General features: G+C 34.0%; 1 pseudogene; it reads left to right on the top strand.

Moving 5' to 3' along the window:
* LOC132488604 (retinoic acid receptor RXR-gamma-like) lies at positions 1-26,499 on the top strand (annotated as a pseudogene).

Raw genomic sequence — 26,499 nt, 5'->3', positions numbered from 1 at the left:
ATGACCGTGTCAGCCACACAGCTGGAGAAGATGGGCTATGAGTTGGGTATCAGCCACTGCCCTTCTGTAGCTCTGTCTCAGCTATCTCCAAAGATTCACCCAGGTACATTGGGTTATTCCACCATTCGTCAGAACTTGCACATGCCAGTCTGGGATTTGTAGATGTCCTCCTTATACTCTTCAATGAAACACCTTGCATTCATGGTGGTGAGAGATATGCTAATAGTGTTGGTTCTCTTCAGTTCAGAGACTGGGACAGTCTGAGCCTTCATGTGGCCAAGTCAGGAGCAGCTGGCCACCAATCCCAAAGTGATAACTTGTCAGATTCCAAGAAGGCTTTCTGCAGCACCGGAGCATTAGTCCCAAAGAGCTCCTCCACTCAGTTGCAGCACTGTGACCGGGGAACTCGGTGGGACCCTCAAACAAGGATTTCTGCTAGAGCCTGGCTTTCCCACCCAGGCAAGGAGCTGAGGAGAGTTTCTCCCAGCCCCGTCCCATCAGAGGGGCGGACACCTGGAAGCTGTGCAGCCGACAGTGCAGGAGCTCTCATGTTTTTCTATCAGTGTGTATTCCCCACTCCCATAACCCTCCCCTCAAAAACTTAGCATTTGTAGTTTGTTTTTAAAAAGATTTCTAACAATTTTCACAGAATTTGGGGATTGCTTATAGCTTATATGAAAATATTAAGTAGTGATGTTCTACATCATTAGCACATGACAAGACAAAACTTTCAAAATATTAATCCATAATTTCTCTGTGTATTCTTACATGATTTGCCCTTTTCCTCACTCAGAGGTGAGCTAATTTGGCTAAGAGAATGAAGTGGTCAAAAGCTGCTTTTTGTGTTTCAAAAGCCTTGTAATTGGAGGGAAATAAAAGCACCTCACATTTTTCAAAATAAATATAGGAGAGAATATCTATGGTATAAAAGCCAGGTATTCTATTTTCGGACTAGATCAGAATGGAAAAAGAAAAGTATCAGAGTAGAAAGAGGGAGTGATTAGATGTGGGAGAGTCCCTTTGAAAAAGGTTTTAAACTTCAAGTGGGATGAGGCTCAATTGGAGTGGGACAGTGAGAAACCAGTTAGGTTTGTGTAATCTAAGAGCAAAAAAAAACCCCAAAATAAAAAATGGTGAGTGTGTATATTTCTTGGTGTGTATGTGTATATTTCTTGGTAAACTTTAGGATGTTAGAAAGACCCAATTCTAGGAATATATATGTAATGTCTAGAAATGAGCTTACTTGCTTCTCTCTTTCACCAGTATAGTATAGGTGTACCTGAATAATTACACAAACTTAAGAGTGCATTTGGCATTAAACTAGACATCATGTGGCATCCACAGAGATACTCTCCTGTCCTGGTATGTTGTGAAGCACTAAAGTGAATGCCAACAAGGAATGCTACTGAAAGTAAGAAAATTTAGTCAGACATTAACATGGGATGAAGCAGAGGCACTGGAATGGATCAGTGATGGATGATCATTCGGAATGATGAATGTTTCACTGAATGTCAATGAGGACGAGATATTACCTACAAAATCCTTTCCATTCTGCAAGGTACACACAATTCTTGGCAGTAGGGTAGGGAATTTAAATGGACTGGTTTTAAGTTTTCCCATTCCACTGAATAGGAGCTGGAAATAAAAATTATACTGAATTATAAAAAATAAAGAAAATGACACTTCTTGCATATTTCTGGTTTTGGAGTGAAACATGCACCTTCTATGAATAGAGTCTATGTTTCCTCTGAGGGACATCTTACATTACATTTGAACAATCAAATATGTCATTGTCTGTGTTTGCTTTTTCTCATATACCTGAAAATGGCAACAAAACTCAGACATTTTTAATTCATTTTTTCTGGATGATTTGTATTGGTTATGAAATGTATTACTTAAATTTAAAAAACAAACCCACAGTATCCTTTTCTCTGTAGAAAAAAAAAACTCTTCTAAAATTATAACTAGAGTTGATATCTTTTCCACGTATTATATTCAGCTCATGGAACATAATCACATTAAAGGATCCTAACTTAGGACCTCACCCCATCAGGTTATATGCCACATATTGTTTATAAATTAGCTGGCCACTTTCTCTCTACTTATATTAGCAATTCTAACCAGATTTTTTTTTTCAAAATTTATGGAGTATTTATTTTAAAAAAAACACTTAGAAACAGTATGGTTAAGTCTTAGGTAGTAATATACTTTTCTAATTCACTTCTAGATTTTTATCAGTTTATATCAAGTTATATAAATTTGCTTAGGTTATAATATTTGATCCAATTCTGAAATCTCAGTATTAAAAATGTCTTTCTCTCTCTCTCTCTGATCATATCCTATTCATCCAATTTACTTATTAAAGAACCTTTACTGAAGTGATTCTTTGATTTCATCGAGATCTCTAGTCCACTTATTGTACCACTTTATCATTATTAATCGAAACTCTCTGGTGTTCATTTTTCCTAGTCTAGCGTACAATTCATACTCCATCATTGTCATTATTTCTTACTTTTATTTTGCATCTGTAGTACTAAGCTGAACACATTAAAGTGTTATAAACCCCAATATCCATTTATTTTCTCCAGACCTGTACTACAGCACATAACTGCTTGGTTGACGTGAACCATTTCATATTACACATTTTAAGCAGGTAATCAAGACTACTTAACTCTCTTATAGTGCTTTCTTGTTGGGCTCATGTTCTTATGCCATGAAATATTCCTTCTCTCTTTTAACCCTAAACTTCTTCACCTTTAATCTGAGCTGAATATTCATCTTTTAACTCATTGAGAAAGTGGAAGCCACCAGAAAGCATTTCCTTCAACATTCCACCACAAAATCTACAGATTTATCTATCCCACACCCATCTTCTCTTTCTATCCTACCACAGTTTAGAGTGTTACCCTTCTTATCAAAAGCTAGTCCATCCCTGCATTCTTTGGATCCAGTTCCTTTTCAGAAAGCTCACTCTTTTTGTCATATCTTCTGTTTCCTCCCTAGAGATTCTCTTCCTTTATAGGCACCTGATAATTCCTGCAAGCATAAAACATATTTTTGCTAGCTCCTATTTGTTCTGTGGACTGCAAATTCCTTCCACCTTCTTTCTTGGCTTCTACAAAATTCACCTCATTGGGGTTTCCTTTTACCAATTATTCAATCTTCTTTGCCAGCTCATCCTCCTAAACAAAACCTTTAATTGTTGAGATCCTCAGAATTTGGTCTTGGTCCTTTTATTCATTTCTTTTTGATTACTTCTCAGTAATGTCATTGACACCAAAGAATTCCAGTGTCATCTTTATGCTGATGACTCAAAAATTATCTTTTCTCTCCACAGGCATCTCCTTTGACTATCTGTTTTTCTCAAATTGCATGTCTTGCTCCTTTCAATAAATGCCACTATCACCCACCTGAGGCCAGGAATTCAGAAATAATCATTTATTATTAATCGTAATCTGTCATACAGAGTGAAGTAAGTCAGAAAGAGAAAAACAAATACCTTATACTAACACATATATATATGGAATTTTAAAAAGCAGTAGTGATGAACCTAGTAGCAGGGCAGGAATAAGATGCAGATGTAGAGAATGGACTTGAGGGCACGGGGTAGGGGTAAGGGGAAGCTGGGATGAAATGAGAGTGTATCATTGACATATATACACTACCAAATGTAAAATGGATGGCTAGTGGGAAGCTGCTGCATAGCAAAGGAGATCAACTCAATGCTTTGTGATGACCTAGAGGGAGGATATAAGGAGGGTGGGAGGTAGGCTTAAAAGGGAGGGGATATGGGGATATATGTATACGTATAGCTGATTCACTTTGTTATAAAGCAGAAACTAACACAACATTGTAACGCGTTTATACTCCAATAAAGATGTGAAAAAAGTAGTAATAATTTATATTAGTAACTATACTAGTAATTCTCTAAGCTAACAATCGCTCCCTCCTATCCTTTCCTATTGATTATAGCTCTGAAATATATTGGTTACATATTTGAATTGTATACTGATTATATTTTGGAAATATCTGCCAATTTTTAGATTATTTTACTATATGATTGTTCTTTATCTTGAGTTGCTATTAACTATTATCTGAATTACTAGAGATACCTCCTGTCCATTTGCTTCAACTTCTTCTCTACATGGCAGTAAAAGTGATCTTTTAAAATGTAAGTTGGATCACATTGTTCTACTAAAAATTTTGAGTTGTTTCCCAAAGCTCTCAGAAAAAAATTTAACGTTTGCTATGATCTGTACAGTTGGGCATGATTCACTTCTACTGAATCACTAAACTCACTTCACACTTGTCCCTTCCATCTCCTTCCCCAGTCACATTGATTTTTTTCTCAGTTGTGAGAATATGTGAAATTATTTTCATTACTTTGGGTAGAAATATACATGTTGGACCCCAATTCCCACTAAATGTGCCCACAACTTCCTCTTCATCTGATTGTTTCTTTTTCATTTTTAATTCTTATCTTACATGACATGTGCTCAAAGAGACTCTCCCTCACTACTTTATTTAAAGTAGTTTTTTCCTCAGTGATCTTGTACCTTTCTAATTTATTTTTTAGCTCTTATTCACCCTAAAAGTATTTTCTTTGTCTTGTATTTGTCCCTTTGTCTGTCTACTTTACTAGAGTGTACATTCCATGAGGTTAGGTACTCTTTCTCCTAGTTTACCACTTTTTCTCCAATACCTTTAATGGGGTCTGTCATACTGTAGATGCTCAGTAAATATATATGTTGACTGAATTGCTCCTCATAAAAAGTATTTTTGATAAATAGCTATCATTATATCTGATGGGTATAAAGCTTGGCAGGACATTTTGAACTGTTTAACTTACTTCTTGTAATAATCAACCACACGGGTAGGAAGATGACTGTATTCCTAAGAATCTTTCATTTTTCCTATTCATGGTAACTTTTGCTACTTTACCTTTGCTTTCCAAATAAGACTATGGGAATTGTGCCCTAATCCAAATTTTAAGACATATTTGAAGTTTGGACACATTTTCTTACATTTGGAGGTGGGGTGGTATTGTTAAGAAAACTCCCTAAATAGGTACTTGATTTTCAGTAATACCTAATACCAGACTTTATTATGGTCAGTGCTCTCATTCTCTATTGTAACACAACAAGCTATCACCAAATTTGGTGGCTAATACAACATCCATCTTGTTATTTTTCTTTATATTTTGTGGATCCAGGATTTAGGCAGAGCCCACAGGGAAAGACTTGCTTCTGCTCCACAAAATGTAGCCTCTCACTTGGGATAATTCAAACAACTGGAGGCTGGAACAGTTGTGGACTAGCTAGTCATCTCTTTTCACATTATCTCAGGATTTTTTCTTTTGGTTTCTCCACATCATCTTTTATCTTGGTGTCCTCAGTATCATAGCCTCAGGATAGTTGAACTTCTTACCTGGTAGCTTAGTATTCCAAGAGCAAGTGTTCTGAGAGTGGAAGAAGATGTCAGTCTCTTGAAGCCAGTACCTGAAAGCAGGTACAGAATCACTTCCACTGTATGCCATTTGCCAGAGCAGCCACAGAGCCTGCAAAGATTCAAGAAGAGGACACTTAGAGGAATGCCAAACAATTTGTAGCCATCTTTAATCAACCAAAATAAGGTACTGCATTTTAATTATAAGTAGAAAGACGTTATAAAATAAAAACAACTGAAGGGCAAATCTTTCTTATTAATGATGTTATTGGAAAATCCATGGGCATTTCTGCCAATTTATAATTGATAATTTATTCCTTTTGGAAGATGAAGCATATATTGTATTAGCCTCATATTCTTTACTGAATGCTCATTCATCCCAGTTTTAGTGTTTCAAGTGTTGGCAATTATTGATACTTATATACATCCCTATGCTTTTATGTCATCCAACTTTAAATAATAATTTGGCTGATCCAATAAAACTCGCCTCTAAGCCTTTCTTTTTCATTTTTTAATTCTTTTCCATCTTTTAGTAATAGAAAATTTATTTCATGGTGTGTTGTGTGTTTTTTGTTGTTGCTGCTATTTTTGGTCATTGTTGTTTTTCTTTTCTTTGTTTTGGACATTGTGGAAGGTGAAAGGGAGGAACCTCACATATTCCAAATGCAAGAATGAGGACCTATGCTTTGAACAACATGTGGTTTCTCTAAGCATTTAAATGTTTTGTTTTATTTAATCCTCACAACAAACCTATCACAACAAAGGCTCCAGTTATATAATTGAGAAAAATGTTTAATACGGGTTAATGAAATTGCACATTGGATTGAGAAATGTACCCATAATGAAGGCAGAAAGCCATTCCTTGAATTTATACTGACATTTTTATGGACAGCATTAGTCTGGGTCTTGATCCTGATTCTGTAGGTGCACAAGCTTTTAACTTTTACACAAATATTAGATTAGTGGATCTCTAAATTTCCTATTGGTTATAAAACTCCATGAAGACATACATTCTTGAAAGAGATAAAATGTCTTTTGAAGTTCAGGAGAAAACAATTTTTGTTAGTTAATTGAGTTGTTTAAACAGATGGCAAATTAGAAAGCAGGACTTATGTTGGAAATTCCTTGGCTATAATTCACTTTTACTTATACCTGGAAATAACTTTTCATGTGTCTTGAAATTACTCTTTGGTCTTGATCCATCCTCTGAACAATATTTCCTTTTTCATGAAAGTTAGCATGTGTTTAGAGCTGAATAGTTTTTTAAATCTATTTCCTGACAGTAGAATTTTAGATGTCTATAGGACTCTGTTCATTTTGTGTTCTTTCTGTTTCTTTCAGTTCAAGCTGGCATCTTGCTGAATATGGAAATCTTTTAAAACTTTGTAGGTCTCCTACTAATCTTTTTTTTTTGTCCACCACATTTGACAAAAAAAAAAAAAAAAACCTGTAGATTTCTTCAAAATAAGCACTTTTAGAACTTATATTTCTCCTAAGGAATAATGTCCTTATACTTCTTAGGAGCCCTATTTTTTATTCAGAGAATCTGTGAATTATACTTTTTAGGTCCTTAAAGGGTCTTTTGTCTGACTAAACAGTACTTTCAGGCACTGTTTTTTCCATCCATCAGTTTCATTTTTCTTTTGGTCTGAAAATTTGTTGTCTTTTGCTTAATAATAAATTAATTAATTACTTCCAAAATGAGCATTTATTATCTCATAAAGTTTCTAAAAATCAGAAACCCAAGGGTAGCTTAGCTGGGTGGTTCTGACTCGAGCTCTCTCATGAAATTACAGTTAATCTGTTGGTGACATAGCAGTTATCTGACTGCTGAAGGATACACATCCACACTTACAACCATGGAAGTTGGCAGGGGCTTCAGTTCCTTGCTTTGTAGCCCTCTTCATGCAGCTGGCTTCTCCCAGAGTGAGTTACCAAAAGAGAGAACAAGATGCCACACTGCCTCTTGTGGCCTAGTCTTAGAATCAGAAACCATTAATTCTCCTTCATTCTATTAGTTAGAAGTGCACCCCCAGGTCCAGCCAACACTCAGCACAAAGGCACAGATACCAGGAGTTGGGTATCACTGTGAGTCAACTTGGAGGCAGATTACCACAATGCATTTCATCAGTTTTGGATAATCCATGGGCAGTGCCATCTCAAGTTTTACTTTTGCTTTATTATTGCTCTTATCTCTTCATACTACTCCATATACACTTGTATCTTTTCATCATGAGTTTTTTTCTCTGTTTTTCACTTCATGTTTTGATTTGTGCTTCAATCTCTATTAATTCTACTGACCCGTATTCTAGTTTTTAAATTCTCTTTTCTGCTGGGTCTAATGAGATGCTAAACCCTTCTACTGAATTTTAGTTTCAAGTATTGCATTTTTTAGCTTTAAGATTTACCTTTTGCTGTTTTTATTCCTGTTCTTTGTGAAATTCTTTATTTTAAAATTTCTTTTAATAAACATCCTAATTCTTATGATTTAAAAGTTCAATACCTATTATTTTATCTATATCCACTTTTCACAATTTTGATATTTTGATTTTTGTCTTATAATACAGGTAAGCTGTTGTTTACATGCTGGAAATTGCATAATAAAAATAATACAGATTCTGCATAATAGTATCTTCCTTCAGAAAGGATTTAATTTTCTTCCAGTAATTAGAATATGGGCATATCACCCTCCTAGTCAATGTTGATAAATTTCCAGTTTGCCTTTTGTCCACAGGGCCTAACACTTATAAGGTTGAACTGAAAGGTTGGGATGTTTACTTGGCCTCTCATACTTGAAAAGCCCTAAGTGCTAACTTCACCTTCCTAGTGTGATAAGGCTGTTAAAATTTCTGCTTAGCTTTTAGAAGCTGCTATAGATTAGATATTTGCAAATATTACCCTAAGAATGAGAATCTTTGGAGTCAACAAATAAATATAAATTTTATTCAAAATGTTGTACTTGCTTCTCTCTGGTTCCCTTTCCTCTGTGTCTTGACCCATAAAGTCATACTTTATTTGTTAGACCTCAATGACAATTTTTGTCTCCTCAGCCCAGTGAGACTGTTATAAGCTCTAGATCACTGTATGTTTTTGCTCCTTGCCCCTGAACAGTGAATAATCAAATTTCAAGCCTGGGAATGGGTGGAAATTTAGCACTCACATCAATATATTTCCCATCCTTCAAAAACTTTGTCTCTCAAATATCTGCTACCATGTTTAATTACTGATGCCTTCAAACACTGTTTTTGTATTTTAACCAGATTTTATAGCTGTTATTAGTGGGAAATTTAGTCTAATGTCATTTATTTTATCTGTGCCAGAAGCAGAAGTCAAATCAAGTAATTACAACATATATGCACATTTAATACACAGATATATAGTTTATTTTTTCACTTACTCATAATTAGTTCTTAAAAATGTTGAGTTCAGAAGCTCAGATTTAGCTGTGGTTCTATAGGATGTACTGGGAGCCAGAGTATAGATATAGTGGTTGAAGAGAACATCATGATACAATCTGGATAAGAATAGATAAATATTATTTTTCTGATAGTAGAAACTTATTTCCTCTGATATCTGACATATCAATTGACCTCAAGCCCAACTTTGCTGAAACAGTATAGGAACACAAAATAGCAGATTAAATTCTGTTTTCTTAAAGATTGTGCTTGGAACTACCAAAACCCAGAGGGAAAATATATTTCATTGGGATTAATGGATAATATCTATTGAATGCAAAAAGTTAAAACTATATTATGTCTACAGTTGTGAACACTTTAGCAAAGAGAGGATGTAATTTTATTTATAGATTCTTGCTTTGAACTGCAGTTAACTTTCTCAAAAGTATCTTTGGGCAGTAAAACTTTCTGTGATTTTCTAAAAATGTTTTATTTTTGGTTCTGGCTTTTTTAAGTAAGAAAGGATATAACATTTAAATTTTTTATAGAACTAAGAACTAATGTGATAATATAACAAGGCTTAGAGAAGTAAAGTTATAGAATATTAGAAAATGGCAAATATGCTTTAAGAAAACATTTTAACATTTACATTTTTTACACTCAAGATCAGATTTTCTATTGAAATAACTATAATGCCAACTCATTTTAAAAATTGGTTATTAAACGTGAAATTTATTGGCACAATTTTTTTATTTTCTACATGTTACTACTTTATTTTTTTCAGGTTTTAAAAAAATTTTATTGGAGTATAGTTGATTTAAAATGTTGTGTGGCACATTTAACTGAAACTCTACTCCCTTTCCACAAAACTTTGAAAAACATCTAAATACATTAACATGTCCCACAAAACCATGCATGATCTGAGTCCTCATAATGCAGATGAAATTACCAACTTTCCAAGTTCATCTCCTGTCTCTACCTAGTTTCTTCCTTGTCTTCAGCCACTGGAATTATGCTGTTCCTTCAAATTGTGAACTTATTCTCACCTAAAGGTCTTTTTCTTATTCTCTTAAATTGAAGAGCTCTTCTTCCAGATTTTAAAATGACTTTCTCAATTGCTTCACTTGTCTTTCCTTGCTTTTTACATTTTCAGATTCTCTCCTCTCATTATTGTAACAAAATAACGTTACTCTGTTCTCTTACCCATACTGCATTTTAAAAATAGCTTCTAACATTATATATTTGTTATTTTACTTGCTCAGTATCTCTTTTTTCCCACTAAAGTGTCAGTTCTGTGAGAAGATGTATTATCAGTGCAAATATTAGTGCTTAAAGAGAGTAAGTAGTTGCTATTTGTTATTGAATAAAGGACTCCCAGGCCCTTCACACACACATACAAATAGAAAAAGACAGGATGTAACTAACAAAATAACATTTATAGAATTAATCATCTGAAAAATATATGTTTCTATTGATTTTTTATGCATAATTTCCTTGAGAAGCAAACTGATACTTTGTTCCCGTCTTTAGAGATGTATGATCCCATCTGTTTAGAGATACTAAGCAAGAATCAAAGTATTTGGATCCTAGTGATGAAACATAACTAGTAGTTAGGTATGTGTTCCCTGGAGGGTGAGAGACAAGGTTTCAAATCCCAGGTTTGTCTTTTATAAGTGCTATTGTGTAATATTGGACAAGTTGCTCTCTACACCTCAGTGTCTCATCTATACAATCAAAAGGACTATAACTATAATACTTCATGAAGTGGAATAAACTAGGTACATTCTAAAACAGACTAATAAAACAATAAAATTTAGTTATTATTTTCACTATTAGTTCTTGTTTCAGGAGATACAGGCTATGAATGACCATTTATGTCTCTCAGGCTCATTTTTCTCATTTTCAAAAATAGAATTTGCAAAACTTACAAATGTTTTTATCTTTGAAGGTAGAGAATAGTTAGTGGCTGCTCTTACCATTTAGAGTATCTCAACACTGAAAAACAATAATTACGACTCTATTCTATTTTCTCTTTTCCAAAGTAAGTAAACAATCTCATGGCTTTTAATACCATCAAGGTTGACTTTTTTATTTTATTCTCAATCAGAGACCAGCTTCATGAAGAGCACAAGACCTTACTTTGCTGTTAAGGAACACTGTCAAACACACAACTCCTAGGCTACTTTGTCTTTTCTTTGCCATGTGGATGGGTCAAGGGTAGGGGGAACAAACTAGTCTCTAATTGATCTTACTCTGCCATGGTGCATGTGGAGTCAGCAAAGTTGGTATCTCCTTTGAACTTTCACTATATTCTCTATGTCTTTAGGTGAGGTTCATTTATAATTATAACAGGAGATTTTTAAGTTCAGTTAAAAACAAACAAACAAGCCTTAGTGCAGCTTAAATAAAGAAAGGATTTTATTGGCTTACTTATCTGCAAAGTTAGAGGCAGGCAATACTGGATCCAGTCTCTCCTAGGACTTCATGTCTCTGTCTCTCAGGTATGCTTTAATGATGTCCGTTTCCATACCAGAGCTCCAGATTCTACTGTTAGGATAGTAAAATCACTACAGCATATTCAGACCACACATTTTTACAGTTTCCAATCCAAGAGAAATTAGTGTGTGTCTTTTGCTATATCTTGAAATCTTGGAGATTACTTGTTTCCATTTATTTGAATCATCTTTCAGTGGCCAGAGAGGTTTGTTTTAGGCCATCAATTCTACTCAAGCCATGTAGCTAAGAATGGGAAGAACAAAAAATGTTGATGGAGAAAATAGAATTAGACCTGAAGAAGCAATCAGCAAATGTCTACTGACCTGTTTTAAATTACGCATTTTCATATTGAAAAAACCTGCCTGATAACTACCACCAGGAATACACCAGCAATAAAACAAATTTGGTTTATTTAATTTTCTGCAGTATTGGCAAACACTGTCCATGAGTAACACTGGGGCAGATAACTAAAAGGAAATGGGAAAGGGCTTTTAATATGGCTTGCATTTCTGCCTAATGACTATTTCTAAGGAGCAATTTGGAGAAGCATAAAACATTGCTAGATGTTTGTCACAGCAATCCTATTCAGGAGGCAGGAGAAACAAAACAGGCTAAGGAAATCATTGGTAAGGAAGCCATAATTTCTCAAATTATGTGTCCTTGGCCATGTCTAGTTGAAAACATTCTTTTAGTTTCCGTTAGAAATGCTATAGTCTGATTACTAGTCACACTAAGAAGATGACTTTGGGTTTTGTTTCTTCAGAAACTACAAAGTTAGGGTAAATGAGGAATGCTGTGAAAACAAAAAACAAAAGTGAACCAAAAAAAAAAAAAACCTCTTATTTGAAGAACTGAGGATGGAAATTAAAGCTACTTCAATTGTGACCCAAAATAGTTCAGATCCTTTAAGCAAAGACAGAATGTTCTATTTTCACTGATTTAATTTCAAACAGTTACGTTTCTCACAGCTGAGGGTTTTAATCAACAAGGTTTCTTAGCACTAGGTGTTTGAAGTTAGTAAAAGAAGTCTTTACATATTCAAAATAGATAACTGCCACACTTAAAAAAAGGATTTTAATTTTTTAGTGCAGTTTTAAGTTCAAAGCAACATTGAGGGGAAGGTACAGAGATTTTTCCATATGCTCCCTACCCCTTATATGCATAGTGTCCCCAAATGTCAATATCCCCCACCGTAATGGCACATTTGTTATAATTGATGAACCTACATTCACACATCAAATCACTAAAAGTTCACAATAAAGTCCACTCTTGGTGTCATATATTCTATGGGTTTGGACAAATATATAATAACTGTACCCAACGTTATAGTATCATACAGAATAGTTTGACCACCCTAAAAATTCCTTGTGCTCTGCCTAGTCATCCCTCTACCCACCCCCAACCCCTAGAAACTACTGATGTTTTTTTTCACTGTCATATGGTTTTACCTTTTCCAGAATGTCATGTAGTTGGAATCATACAGTATGATGACTTTTCAGATTGGCTTCTTTTGTTTAGTAATATGCATTTAAGGTTCCTCCATGACTTTTCATGGCTTGATAGCTCATTTCTCTTTACCACTGAATGATATTCCATAGTCTGAATGTACCACAGTTTATCCATCCATCTACCAAAAATATCGTTGTTGCTTCTAAGTTTTGGCAATTATGAATAAAGCTGCTATAAATATCTGTGTGCAGGTTTTTGTGTGGACGTAAGTTTTCAATTCCTTCAGGTAAATACCAAGGAGTTTAATTGCTGGATCATATGGTAAAAGTATATTTAGTTTCATAAGAAACCATCAAACTGGCTCTGCAATTTTGCTTTCCTACCAGCAATAAATGAGAGTTACTGTTAATTCACGTGCTCTCCAAAATTTAGTGTTGTCAGTGTTCTATATTTTGGCCATTCTAATAAGTATGTAATGGCATTTTGTTGTTTTAATTAGCATTTTCCTGATGAGAAATGATGTGGAATATCTTTTCATATGCATATTTGCCATCTGTATATCTTTGGTGAAACATCTGTTTAAGGTCTTTGGCCCATTTTCTAATTGGATAATTTTCTTCTTATTGTTGATTTTTAAGAGTTCTTTGTATATTTTGGAAAATAGTCCTTTTTCAGATGGGTCTTTGTGAATATTTCCCAGTCTGTGGCTTGTCTTCCTATTCTCTTGGCATTGTCTTTGGAAGAGCAAAATTTTTAATTTTAATGAAGTCCAGTTTATCAATTATTTCTTTCATGGATTGTGCATTTTTTGTTGTCTCTAAAAAGCCGTCAACACAAGGTCATTTAGGTTTCCTCCTTTTTATTTTTTATGAGTTTATAGTTTTGTGTTTTATATTTATGTAGGTCTGTGATCCATTTTGAGTTCATTTTTGTGAAGGGTGTGAGGTCTGTCTGCAGATTTTGAAAAAAATTTTTTTGCATGTGGATGTCCAGTTGTTCCAGCACCATTTGTTGAAAAGACTATCTTTCCTCCATTGTACTGCCTTTGCTCCTTTGTCAGAGATCAGTTGAATGTATTTATGTGGCTCTGTTTATTTTCCCTATTCTGTTTCATTGATCTATTTGTCTGTTTTTTGGCCAGTACCACACTGTCTTGGTTACTGTGTCATTAAAGTAAGTCTTGACGTTAGGTAGTGTCAGTTTTCCAACTTTATTCTTTTCCTCCAATATCGTGTTAGCTCTTCTGGGTCTTTTGTCTCTTCATACAGACTTTGGAATCAGCCCATCAATATCCACAAAATAACTAGCTGATATTTTGGTTGGTATTACACTGAATCTATAAATCAATTTGGGAAGAACCTCTTGACAATATTGAATCTTCCTATCTATGAACATAGAATATCTATTTATTTAGTTCTTCTTTGATTTCATTCATCAAAACATTGTTGTTTTCCTTATATACATCTTGTACATCTTTTATTAGACTTATACTTTAACATTTCATCTTTTTCAGGGTAATGTCGATAATATTATGTCTTTAATTTCAAATTCCACTTGTTTATTGCTGGTATATAGGAAAGTGGTTGACTTTTGTATATTAATTTTGTATCCTGAAACCTTGCTATAATTGCTTATTTCAGGAGTTTGTTGTTATTATTGATTCTTTAGATTTTTTACATAAATAGTAATGTCATTTGCAAACAAAGACAGTTTTTATTTTTTTTCCCAATCTGTATCTTATTTCCTTTTCTTATTATATTATCTAGAACTTCCAATATTATATTTAAAGGAATGGTGAGAGGAGATATCCTTGCCTTGAACCTGATCTTAGTGGGAAAACTGAGTTTCTCACCATTAAGTACTATGTTATCTATAGGTTTTTTATAGATATTCTTTATCAAGTTGAGGAATTCTTCTCTATCCCTATTTTACTGAGAGTTTTTATCACGAGTAGGTGTTCACTTTTGTCAAATGCTTTTTCTGAATCTATTGATATGGTCATGTGATTTTTCTTCTATATTCTATTCATGTGATGTATTATATTAATTTATTTTCAACTGTTGAACTAGACTTGCATACCTGGGATAAATCCCACTTTGTCATGAGGTATACTTTATTTTTTTATACATTGTTGATTTTGATTTGCTAATATTTTGTTGAAAATTTTTGCAGCTATATTTCATGAGTCTAGTGTTCTATTTTTGTAATATTTTTGTCTGGCTTTGGTATTAGGGTACTGTTGGCCTCATTAAATTAGATAGGAATTGTGTCTTCTGCTCTGTTCTCTGAGATTGTAGAGAATTGGTATAATTTCTTCCTTAAATGTTTGGTAGAATTCACCAAAGACCCAATCTGAGACACTCTATAACTTATTGTTAACTAAAATATCTGTGAAAACCCTTAAATAACTTAAACACATGTGGTAAAAAAGTAGTACTATTCTTTGTTCTTTTTTTTTTAAATTCTGTTTTCCCATGGACATTTAGTCTAAAAATTAACTTTAGGAACCTTTTATTCTGTCCTAATAATTTTTCAGATAAGAAACCAGAGATGTGTATTAGTGAAATAACTTGCTCAAGTTCACAAGCTAATTAGTGCCAGACCTAAGAGTAGGTTCTCTCTCCACAATACTGCATTGTTACCAGCTAAGCGGCAACAAATAAGAAATGTTTGTACAGAAAGGTGCATGCTACAATGCTACTAGTTGTAAGAACTCACTCGGACAGAAGTTCCTACCTTTAAATAATCCATCATCTTCTTCCATGGGTCTGCTATTTGTATGCCATTCATTTGGACAGTTTAATTATTGGTAAAATAATTCCAACTGCCATTGGAAAAAAACACTTTTTATTATTTTTTGGAAAAATATTAGCTACAGCTTTTCCCATCTGAAAAGAAAGAAAAAACACCAACTTATCAAGAAGGAAAAGTTGGAGGGCTATCTTCTTAACTATGATGACTTGGGAAGTAAAATCTCATTATGCGAAGAAAGAGGTTGTGGGAGAAAGGTGTTTGCCTTGATAGATAAAACTGACTCTTCACTGTCCCTGGTCCTTCTCAAGGGATCTGTTGATACTTTCATTCATTCAACAGACACTTTTGAACATCATTTTGTGTCAGGCACTATTCTGAACTATAGAGATATCTAGTAGCAGTTATTAAAGTAAACCAAGTCCTTGCCTTTAGATAACTTACTTTCTAGTGAAGGGAAACAGAAATAATCCAACAAGGAAATAAATATATAACATTCCAAATAAAATAGGGAATGGTATTTGGGGACATTCATTCAACATGTATTTATTTCACATCTGTTATATGTAAGTGCAATCTCACCTCTTGGAAATGCAAAGACAGAAGTGTTTCATCCTTGGGAATTCACAGTGGGAAACACAGATGAATAAACAGGCAAAGTTAGATTAAAGCTTTATAGAAGAGCAAAAATGGAATATAGAAACTTGTACATTCTGCCTTATTCTTTCCAGAGTTATGGTGATTGGGAAGATGCCATTAGCATAAGCTAGTTGGAAGAAAAGTAACTACCTGGTCAATTGGCAGCCCCACCCTGATGATCAGACCTCTCATTGCTGAACTTAGATAGGTTTTTACTATAGCAAAGGAACTGTAAATAAAAGAACTGTGAAAGAACTATGGGTATTCTACAGAGTAACCCAGACTATTAGAAACATAATATGAGCCACAAATAAAAGCCACATATGTAGTTTAAATTTTTCTAGTTGCTTGATCAAAAGTGAAATGGATTTTAATAATATATTTTATTTAACTTGATATGTTCAAAATATTATCATTTCAACATTTAATTACTATAAACTTATGAATGAGATTTATATATTTTTCTTTCCATACTGTCTTCAAAATCTAGTACATATTTCCACCTAAGCACAACTCATTTTGGACTAGTGATATTTCAATTGTTCAATAATTCATGTCTACCATATTAAACAGCATAGCTATAGAACTTTCCATCTCAGCCTACCCTGCCTTTCTGCTGAGATTTTTATCTTAGACAATAAAGATATGTAGAGATTTCAGCATAGTTAGAGTATGGATTTTCTAGATTGTTTTGATTACAAAATTGCAGCTGGCAATTTTGGGGGCTTTTCTGTTTATGTTGAATATTTGGTTAACATTTCTAATAAGTTTCAAGGTAGTAGACATTTTTGTGTAGAGAAAGATGATGCTGTATCTGAATAAAATAAGCCAAATTTCTGTGAATCTCTTACCTCTGCTAAATTACTATAAAATTATTAATTATTTTAAGAATCAAAAATTTTTTTCTTTTTCTTTATTTTTTTTGGTCCAATAACAATGAGAGTATGAAGGTCAGGCTCAAGTGTCCCAAGATTTTCTGAAATTGTACAACACAGTGTAACAGAGAAGAAACTGCATTTCTTCTGGTTTCTCATTGAGTTACATAGTCACTAAGAACTGCCAACTTGCTGACTATATATATTTTTAAGTTCAAAAGGCAAAAGGTGACTATTCACCATTGACCTGCTTGTCAAAAACACTGAACAATTTTTTCTAGATGCTGACAGTTTATATGAGTTTTTTCCTGCTTTGTCCTTATAGCCTTCTCTCACAGGTGTTTTCTTTCTGTGCTTTTTCAGAACATTTGTTCAGGTGATGCTTGAATTTATAAACTCACTAAAGTTTAAGACCTAATTTAGTCAATCAGAACCAAGAGTCTGTAATCTGGAAAGGTAGATTTTAGGTGTCACAATACAGTATAAATAACATACATCATTAAAAAAATAATCTATTTTTGATATTTAATTAGTAAGTTATTGGTAATTATGACTCAACATAACTATGGAAAGACTAATAATGAAATATCCTCCAAATCTAAATGATATTCTTATAGGACACAAATTAAAAGTTTTTCTTTTATATATATAATCTGACCAGAAAATGAAAAAAGTTAATTAATTATTCTTCACTGTAGTAATTTATGGTTAACTTCCATTTTTTAATTTTTCTAATTGAATAGTTAGTTGATAGCTATATAAAGACATTTTTATTCCTCTATACTGTTTCCCTGCCTTTGTTTCAGGTCAAGTGGTATTGAAGCATTGATCTTTTGTAGGTTGCAATTTTCTCATTAATACAACTTGAGGACACCACTATGTTCACCCCAAAACAAGCTGAAATGCAGTCATCAAATACATACAACAGAATATGTTATAAATCTTTAACTTTTCTTTGGTGATTTACTGGGGAAATGTTTAAACCTCTCCAATAATTTTAACATTCCTGAGTATATTTACTCTATTTGTATTATGTTGGTCCACTTTACTTGAGATATTAACTTGAGAAAAAAGATCTGCCAAATTACCTTAGGTTTCCTATTTGTCAGCATGAAATACAAAATGTTAAAATATTTTTCTTCTAAACACAATTTATTTTTTAAGTCAGTATTTAAAAGTTAGGGGTTGACCAAGTTTACTAATTGAACATTTTTATTATTAGATTATAAAGTTGCTTAAACATGTCTATGTATGCCATTTATTTTATCCTGAGACTACAGATTTTTAACTTAAATCTATATTCTGTTACTGGGTTGAACCTCTCTTTTAAATTGTCATAATTACTTTTCCTTTGATGTATATTCCTCTTTTAAATTTCCTTTGGTATGAGAATCTGCAGATATTTTATAGTGTAGTATTTGTTCCTCCATATTTTATTTGTTATAGCATACTATGAAAACTACATTCAGACTTTTAAAATTTCATTAGACATTTTAGTAGTAACTTCCTACAAAATTTTTAAGGAAAGCATCACTATTTTATAGTTAAAAAAGGAAAAATAGAATAAAGAGTCAATTCTAGAAATTCCAAATGGTCTATTCAAATCTAGGGGCAATTGCAGTAGACAATGCTGATTCGCCAGAGATCTAGTGTCCCAGTTAGCTAGTTATACAGATAGACTCAGGCATCTAAAGTGTATTTTCTTAACATCATTTTTTATCTAGTTATTATAAGCCTATTCATTAAGTAGAAAGAAAACACAAAAAATTTAGTCATGAGATGAAAATGACAAAAGTAGGATATTTTATTGTTAGCTCTCTAAGGAAAAGAGCCAACGTAGGTTCTCAGGATGTTTATTAGGACAAAGTCCTGATAAATAATTTTGACCAAACAAAAATATTTGAAAGGAGAGGTAAACTGAGGTATATAGAGTAGACCAAATTATCTGAAAGAGTATTTGTTCAACAATTTTTAAAATTTTTTATTTTGAGGTGAGTATAGATTCACAGGAAATTGCAAACACACACACACACACACACACACACGCACACACACAGATTATGTATGCTTCACCCATATTTCCCCAGTGGTAACATCATGAGTAATCAGAGTATAGGATCAAAACCAGGAGATTGACATTGGTATATGCTACACAGAATTCATTTGTGTGTGTGTGTGTGTGTGTGTGTGTGTGATATGTAGTGCTATGCATTTTTATCACATGTATGGATTCATGTAACTACCACCACACTCAAGATACAGAGCTGTTACAGTACCACAAGGTCCATCAGACTAACCCTTCATAGCCTCGCCCAAACGTTCTCTCATCTCTATCCCTAACCTCTGTAAACCACAAATCTATTGTCTATCTCTATAATTTTGCAATCCAGAAATGTCAAATAAATGGAATGATACAATATCTAATCTTTTGAGACTGGCTTTTTATTCACTCAGCAAACGCCCTTGAGATCCACCCAAGTTTTTGTATGAACTTCACATTCTCTTTCTCCTCTCTAGGATTTCAGTGCTAGACGGAGAGTCCTGTATTGGTCTGCAGATCCTTGTGGCTCTATTCTTTTTTTTTTTTTTTTTTTAAGTCTGTATTCTCTCTGTTTTTCAGATTATTCAGTTAGGGTAAAACCTATTGACATATATTTGAGTTCACTGATTCTTTTTTCCATCATCTCATTCTGCTATTGAGCCTATCCATTGAGATGTTCTCCCCCAACACCCTTTGGTTACTATATTTTTCAGATCTATGATTTCTTTTTGTTTCTTTTTTATATTCTCAATTCCTTTGACAAGATTTTCTATTTTTTCACTTGTTCCATGACTGCTCATAATTGCTCATTGAAGCATTTTAATGATCACTACTTTAAAATCCTTGTCTGGTAACTACAGTTTCTCAGTAATCTCAATGTTGATGTCTCTCGATTGTACTTTATACAAGTTGTTTATTTGTAAAAGAGAAATTATTTGAAAAAGAGATTTTTTTTATTGTCATGTGGCTATTTTCGGTATTACGTTGTGAGACTCTGGATTCCATATAATCTTTTTTAGTAGGCAGTTGTCCTGTTTAGGATACATTGGAGTTAGATGAGGGTGAAGGTTCAGCTCCTCACTGGTTCTTGTTGACACCAAGGTAGGGTGGGGGAGATCAGAGTGTTGAGTAATCTTGCCTCACACAGCCTCATTCAGTCTTGTTGCTGCTGGATGGGGGTGCAGGCTCAGCTCATCATTAGGTCTTGCTGGTACTGAGACATGGTAAGTGGAGTGCTAACTAACCCACCTTCTACCACATTGTTAGGTATTATTGCTGCTGACTGTGTTTGGTGACTCAGCTCCCTGCTGGGCCTTCATGAAATTTCCATAGTAGGTGAATTAGAGCATTGCCTAATTCCTTCTTCTGTATAGAGTATTGAAGACCTACTCCCTGTTTAGGTACACTGACATTACCCTAGTAGTATAATTAGAGCATTGCCTCTTTATGCCAAGTAGGAGATGGAAGATCAACTCCTGTGGTTGGCAAACTCTAAAATTGTCCCTCAATATTTTTCTCTTTAATCCCCATGACCATAAGTATAGAGATATCTTGCCCATGATTATGTCATTACAGAGTAAAATGGATTTTGCAGATGTAATTAAGGTTTCTAATCAGTTGACTTTGAGATAATCAAAATGGAAATTATCCTAGTGGGTCTAATCTAATTATATGAACCCTTTAAAAGCAGAGATACTTCTCTAGCTAGTAGCAGAATGGGAAGTCAAAGATATTCAAAGGAAAAAAAAAGATTTCAGGCATCTTTGCTGGTTTTAAAGATGGAAGGGGACATGTTCAAGGAGCATAGAGCAGCCTCAAGGGGCTGTAAGCAACCCCTAAGCAACAGCAACCAATTATTAAAAGTAGGATTATGGTGGTTGATTATATGAATAAGATGGTTAAAGATTTTTCTGAGACATGCATATTAAGCTACCTGATTATGTCCCTTGAGTGGTATCCCTAGGCCACTACCAAGCCATCTGTTGTACAGAACCTTGTATTATGTGACTCTCAAGATGTTGATCTTAATTTAATTACCTAAGGATGGCCCAGGTCATTGCTTTATTACTAAAAGTTAGAGTAATCCAAAGTTTCTAAGTTATCCTAACTCTTAGTGGAATTTTAAAAATAATAATCACAATTTGTTTTCTCTAACTGAGTGCTGTGATAGCAGAATGTGAATGAGAAAAATCATAAATGAGGATGATCTGTGGAGATAGATCTGATTTTATGCTGGGTATAAAGAATATGGCTTAGAATAATTTGGTTTGTTTTTTATTGAATCACTATTTTTTATATGAATTGTCATTTTAAAACTTTATTATTGCATAGAGTTTGTAGATATGATCCTTTGTCAATACAAAGACTCAATAATGGAGCAGAGGAACTAATACAAAAGAAAACTTTAAAGGATTTTCCTATCCCCATATCTTTGATGGCAAGGACAGTGAGCAACAGTATTAAGAGCACATAGATCCAGAAAACGTGGGAGAATCTCCTGCTAAAGGATTCTTGAAGAAGTTTCATTGCAAAGTTAATTTTTTGGAAATACAAGTAATGCTCACAGGAACAGTCAGGATTTCAAGGCTGCTTATCCAAAGTTTTAAAATCTATTACAGTACAAAAGAGAAATACAGACTTTAGTGGAAGAAGCAATAATTTCCTGAATGTTAAAGAAAACACTTAACAGTTATATAAAAGTAGGAGTAAACTTTATTTACAACTGCAGCTATATTCTCAAATTCAGTATTGAAATCAATCAAGACTGAAAAGCTAAAGTGTCATTTACAAGCTATTCCCTCATGGTTCCTTTTTACTCAAATCACATTTGGAGCCTGTCTTCTGTGATAGAAGGTAATATTTGCTGAAATTACTGGGTGGCATTTGCAATATGCCCTTACTGAAATCCCAAATCATATTTATAAAGAAAGGTTCAGTCAAAAAACATTTTCAACCCATTTACTGATACATACTTTATAATCTTCAGTACTTTCCCTGTTTCCTAATATACAAGTTTGTTACAAACTGACTATCATGCAAAGGAGAGGAAAATAATAATTTTTACATGGCAAGAACACAAGATTTCAAGCTGATTTTTATGTTTGTGAATATGTGTCGTTGGCTAGATTTGCTTAAACATTCCCTGAAATGAATTCAAGACTGTTTTCAGGTATCAGATGAAAAACCATATGTAAGAATAAAGATCCTATATTTGTGTTACTGAAGAGTTTTGTTTCCTCCATAGATATATTACATATAAAATGTAAATCAAAAAATAAGGCTAAAAAAGTTGTTTCCTGAGCATCTACAAAATTTATGATAAATCTGTTTTTCCCTTTCCAACATTAGATGTTTGTGTGTTGTTACCAAAACTATTTATGCACAAGTGAAGATTTTCAAAGTTCAGGAGGATTTAGGGTGGAGAAAAGGAAGAATGAATTGAATACAATGATATACAACTATATACTTTTCAAAATAGGCTCAATTTTTTTACCTTAAATGGTTGAAATTTTGCTATAACTACAAAGTAAATAAGAATTGCATAATCATGCATATCTTAAAATGAAGATTTTGAATATAAAATATATACATTTAATATATGGCAAACCTTTGAAATTAGTGAAAATTAAATTAAAGTCTAATAAATACCTATTTTTAGCTGGCTAGCTATTTGAAGAATAAAATGAAGCTGGATTTCTCTGTCTCTATATCAGAAATAATTCTGGCTGACTCAGAATTTGAAACAAAAAAGGCAGCTACTAAATAAATTATGAGTGAATATTCATTGTGGAAAAGTGACACAAATTCCAAAAGAGCCTTATGTTGAAATAAAATCATCACAAAAAATTATGGAAGATAAATTCAAAATCTAGTTCTATGGTTAAAAGAGATAATATGCACATTCTTTTTATTATAAAATAAACAGTAATAAATTAGTAAAAGGAACATCCCAAATAAATGAGAGTAAAAAGTGAAATGAATTATAAAACAAATGATTAACCTCACTAATAAAGAAGTTAAAAATAGATTTCAAAAAGTACCTTCCCCATCTATCTATTTACATTTTTCTATACCAATATATATGTTCACATTTCATCAACAGTCTCATAAAAGAACTTTCTTTTCTCCATGCCAACAACAGTCTTAATTATTTTTGTCAATCTTATATGATGGGCAAAGATAAGCAAAGACAAAATTATTGTTGGCATGGAGAAACAAATCTCTTTATATGCAGTTGATGGAATGTGAACGCAATTTCTACATCATTTTGAATCATTTATTAAAAGACAAACATTTTAAAGAGTTTGTATGCCACATTCTCATCTTTAGAATATCACAAACATATTTGCATGAATGGGACAATACAAGCATCTATATACTGTTGACCCTTGAACAATACTGGGGTTAGGGGCAACAATCCTCTACACCAACCAGCTGAGGACCTGTGGTACATATTTAGTGAAAAAAAAATCTGCATGCACGTGGACCCGCATTTCAGACCAGTGTTGCTCAAGGTCAACTGTAGAAGGTTTTCAGTTTTTCACATCATTGTTGTGCTCTTCCTCTTTAGTAGATTGATAAATGAAATATGACCCACCCATATGACTATATCTATTTGTAGCAACAACAAAAAATAAAAACGGATGTTTAGAATTTAGTGTGAAACAGCAAACAAAACATTGTATAATACTTAGTATAGTATCAGGGTGTTTATTAAAATATGCAGTAATAATATATGATTTATTATCATGCAAGCATATAAGACATATTGAAATGAATTAATCATATTTCATCATTTATTTCACAAATACTTTGAGACTCTACACTATGTCAATCATGTAGTTCTTTCTCTTTTTTATGTCATTATTATGCAACCATATGATTATTAATTATTTTGTAATAGTTGTGCAAATAGTTGGTACACATATATCTACATGGTAAAAATAAGTAATAAAATGAACATCTTTTTTTTTCTTTTTGCGGTACGTGGGCCTCTCTCTGTTGTGGCCTCTCCCATTGCGGAGCACAGGCTCCGGACGTGCAGGCTCAGTGGCCATGGCTCATGGGCCCAGCCGCTCTGTGGCATGTGGGATCTTCCTGGACCGGGGCATGAACCCATGTCCCCTGCATCGGCAGGTGGACTCTCAACCATTGTGCCACCAGGGGAGCCCTAAAATGAACATCTTTTAATCCACAATCCAACTAATTGGAACTTTGCCAATAACACTGCATCATCTTCTGTGCTTCTCCAAATTACCATCAAATACCTCCTTTTATTTTAATTATTATTCCCAAACTGTGTGTATTATTCCCTTACTTTTCATTTTAATATTTATCAAAGTATAATATTCGTATAGGAAACAAGTAAGTGACCAGTTTGATGATTTTCACACTTACACAATAAAGCAAAACAAATACAAAAACAAAAAAATAACAACAATCCCCAGATGGAGAAACAGAACTTTACTAGCACCCAAGAAGCTACTCATTCCCCCTTTAAGTCAGTATTTTCTTTGAATGGTAACCACTTCCCTATCTTCTTACACACTGTATCACTTTTGCCTGTTTTTGAATTTTATATAAATAGAATTATTTCATAGTGTTTTGTTTCTTTTGTTCAATATTATGTTGTAAATTTCGCCTATCTTGTTCAATGAGGCAATGGCTCATATAGTCTCGTTAGATAGCTGTTTGTTATAATGTAATCTAATTTATTGTTTTTTCTCATTTACAGTTTGTACTTTTGCATCGTGTCTTTAAAATATTTTATACCCTGTGACTATAAAGATAGCATATATTATATTTAAAAATTTTTATTGCTTACAGTATTTAAATTTAAATCAATGACCAATGTGGAATTATTTTCTATGTATGTGGTGAGTTAGGGTCACAAGTTTCATTTTTTTCCATAAGGATTTTCACACTGAATAGCCCACGCCTTTTCCCATACCTGAAACCCACACTTTCATCACTGCATTCCCACATCACTCTTACATGGTTTATTTAGAGTTACACATATGATATGGCTGCATAAAACCACTGAAGCCTCTTCGGCTTACAGCTACATCTTTGGATAAAATACAAAAAATCTCCTTGGGAAAAAAAAGAAGAGACTCTGCATTGACAAATTGTAGAGAAATAGAAAGGAACTCACTACCTTTTGCACTCTCTGTAGTCATGCACAGAACATGATCAAAAGGCATTACAGTGGCCTTCTGTTTCACGATGAGGCCTGTGTATACTCACTTCCCCATCAGCATCGTTATTCAAAACAACGGGTCTCTTGTTAAAATTTCAAATTTCTTGGGCGAAAATATATCCACAGGGTTCAGATGAGGCCAGGCATTGCTTCTTCAGTATCTGAAGCACCAGAAAAATATGTTAATTCCTGAAGGAAACAATATTAAACTTGTATCAGATTCAGCTGCTTTGATTCAGCAAGCCCCAACAGTTAAAAACATGGATATCAGAAAATTTTTGGATAGTATTTATGTTGCTGAAAAAGGATGTTCAGCAGGCTGATAGTTAAGACCTAAGTTGTCCAGCTACAAAAACAGTAAGGTGCTGGACGATTCCTGTTTATGATGTTTTTTTTTTTTTTTTTTTTTTTTTTTTGCTGTACGCGGGCCTCTCACTGCTGTGGCCTCTCCTGTTGCGGAGCACAGGCTCCGGATGCACAGGCTCAGGGGCCACGGCTCACAGGCCCAGCAGCTCTGCAGCATGTGGGATCTTCCCGGATTGGGGCATGAACCTGCGTCCCCTGCATCGGCAGGCAGACTCTCAACCATTGCGCCACCAAGGAAGCCCTGTTTATGATGTTTTAAAGACACAATTAATGCCCTGTGTCAGAAAAAAAAAAGTTAATAAGCAGCTTTTCACTCTTTGAATGGGCCAGGCACATTTCCTACTTCTCTGACCTCAAGTTGGAGGACCAGGTCATTTTGTTCTGGGCAGAGTAGAAGGGATTACTGATTACCTCCTCTTTCCACTTGGTTTCTGTGCAGGATGGCATCCTTCTGGCCATAGGCTTATACATCCACCTGAGCAGTGTCTATAGTGCTGGGGTTGGCTCCATCTTTGACAGAGTTCTGACTGAGCTGGTGTTCAAAATGAAGCAGATGGATAAGTTGTAGCTGGGAATCCTGCAAGCCATTGTGCATTTAACCCAGATGCCAAGGGTCTGTCTAAACTCCCAGAGGTTCAGTGGAAGTTTATGTTATTCTTGAGGCCTATACCAAGCAGAAGTATCTGGAACAACCAGGCAGCTTTGCAAAAGTGCTGCTGTGCCCCCTCCATCCTGTGCTCCATCAGCTTGAAATGCCTGGAGCATCTCTTCTTCAAGCTCACCGGGGACATGCCCATTGACACCTTCCTCATGGAGATGGAGATCCTGCTGCAGATCATTTGA

This window comes from Mesoplodon densirostris, chromosome 1 (genome assembly GCF_025265405.1).
Source record: "Mesoplodon densirostris isolate mMesDen1 chromosome 1, mMesDen1 primary haplotype, whole genome shotgun sequence".
Classification (NCBI taxonomy): Eukaryota; Metazoa; Chordata; class Mammalia; order Artiodactyla; family Ziphiidae; genus Mesoplodon; species Mesoplodon densirostris.
This window is presented reverse-complemented; position numbering and strand designations above follow the sequence as displayed.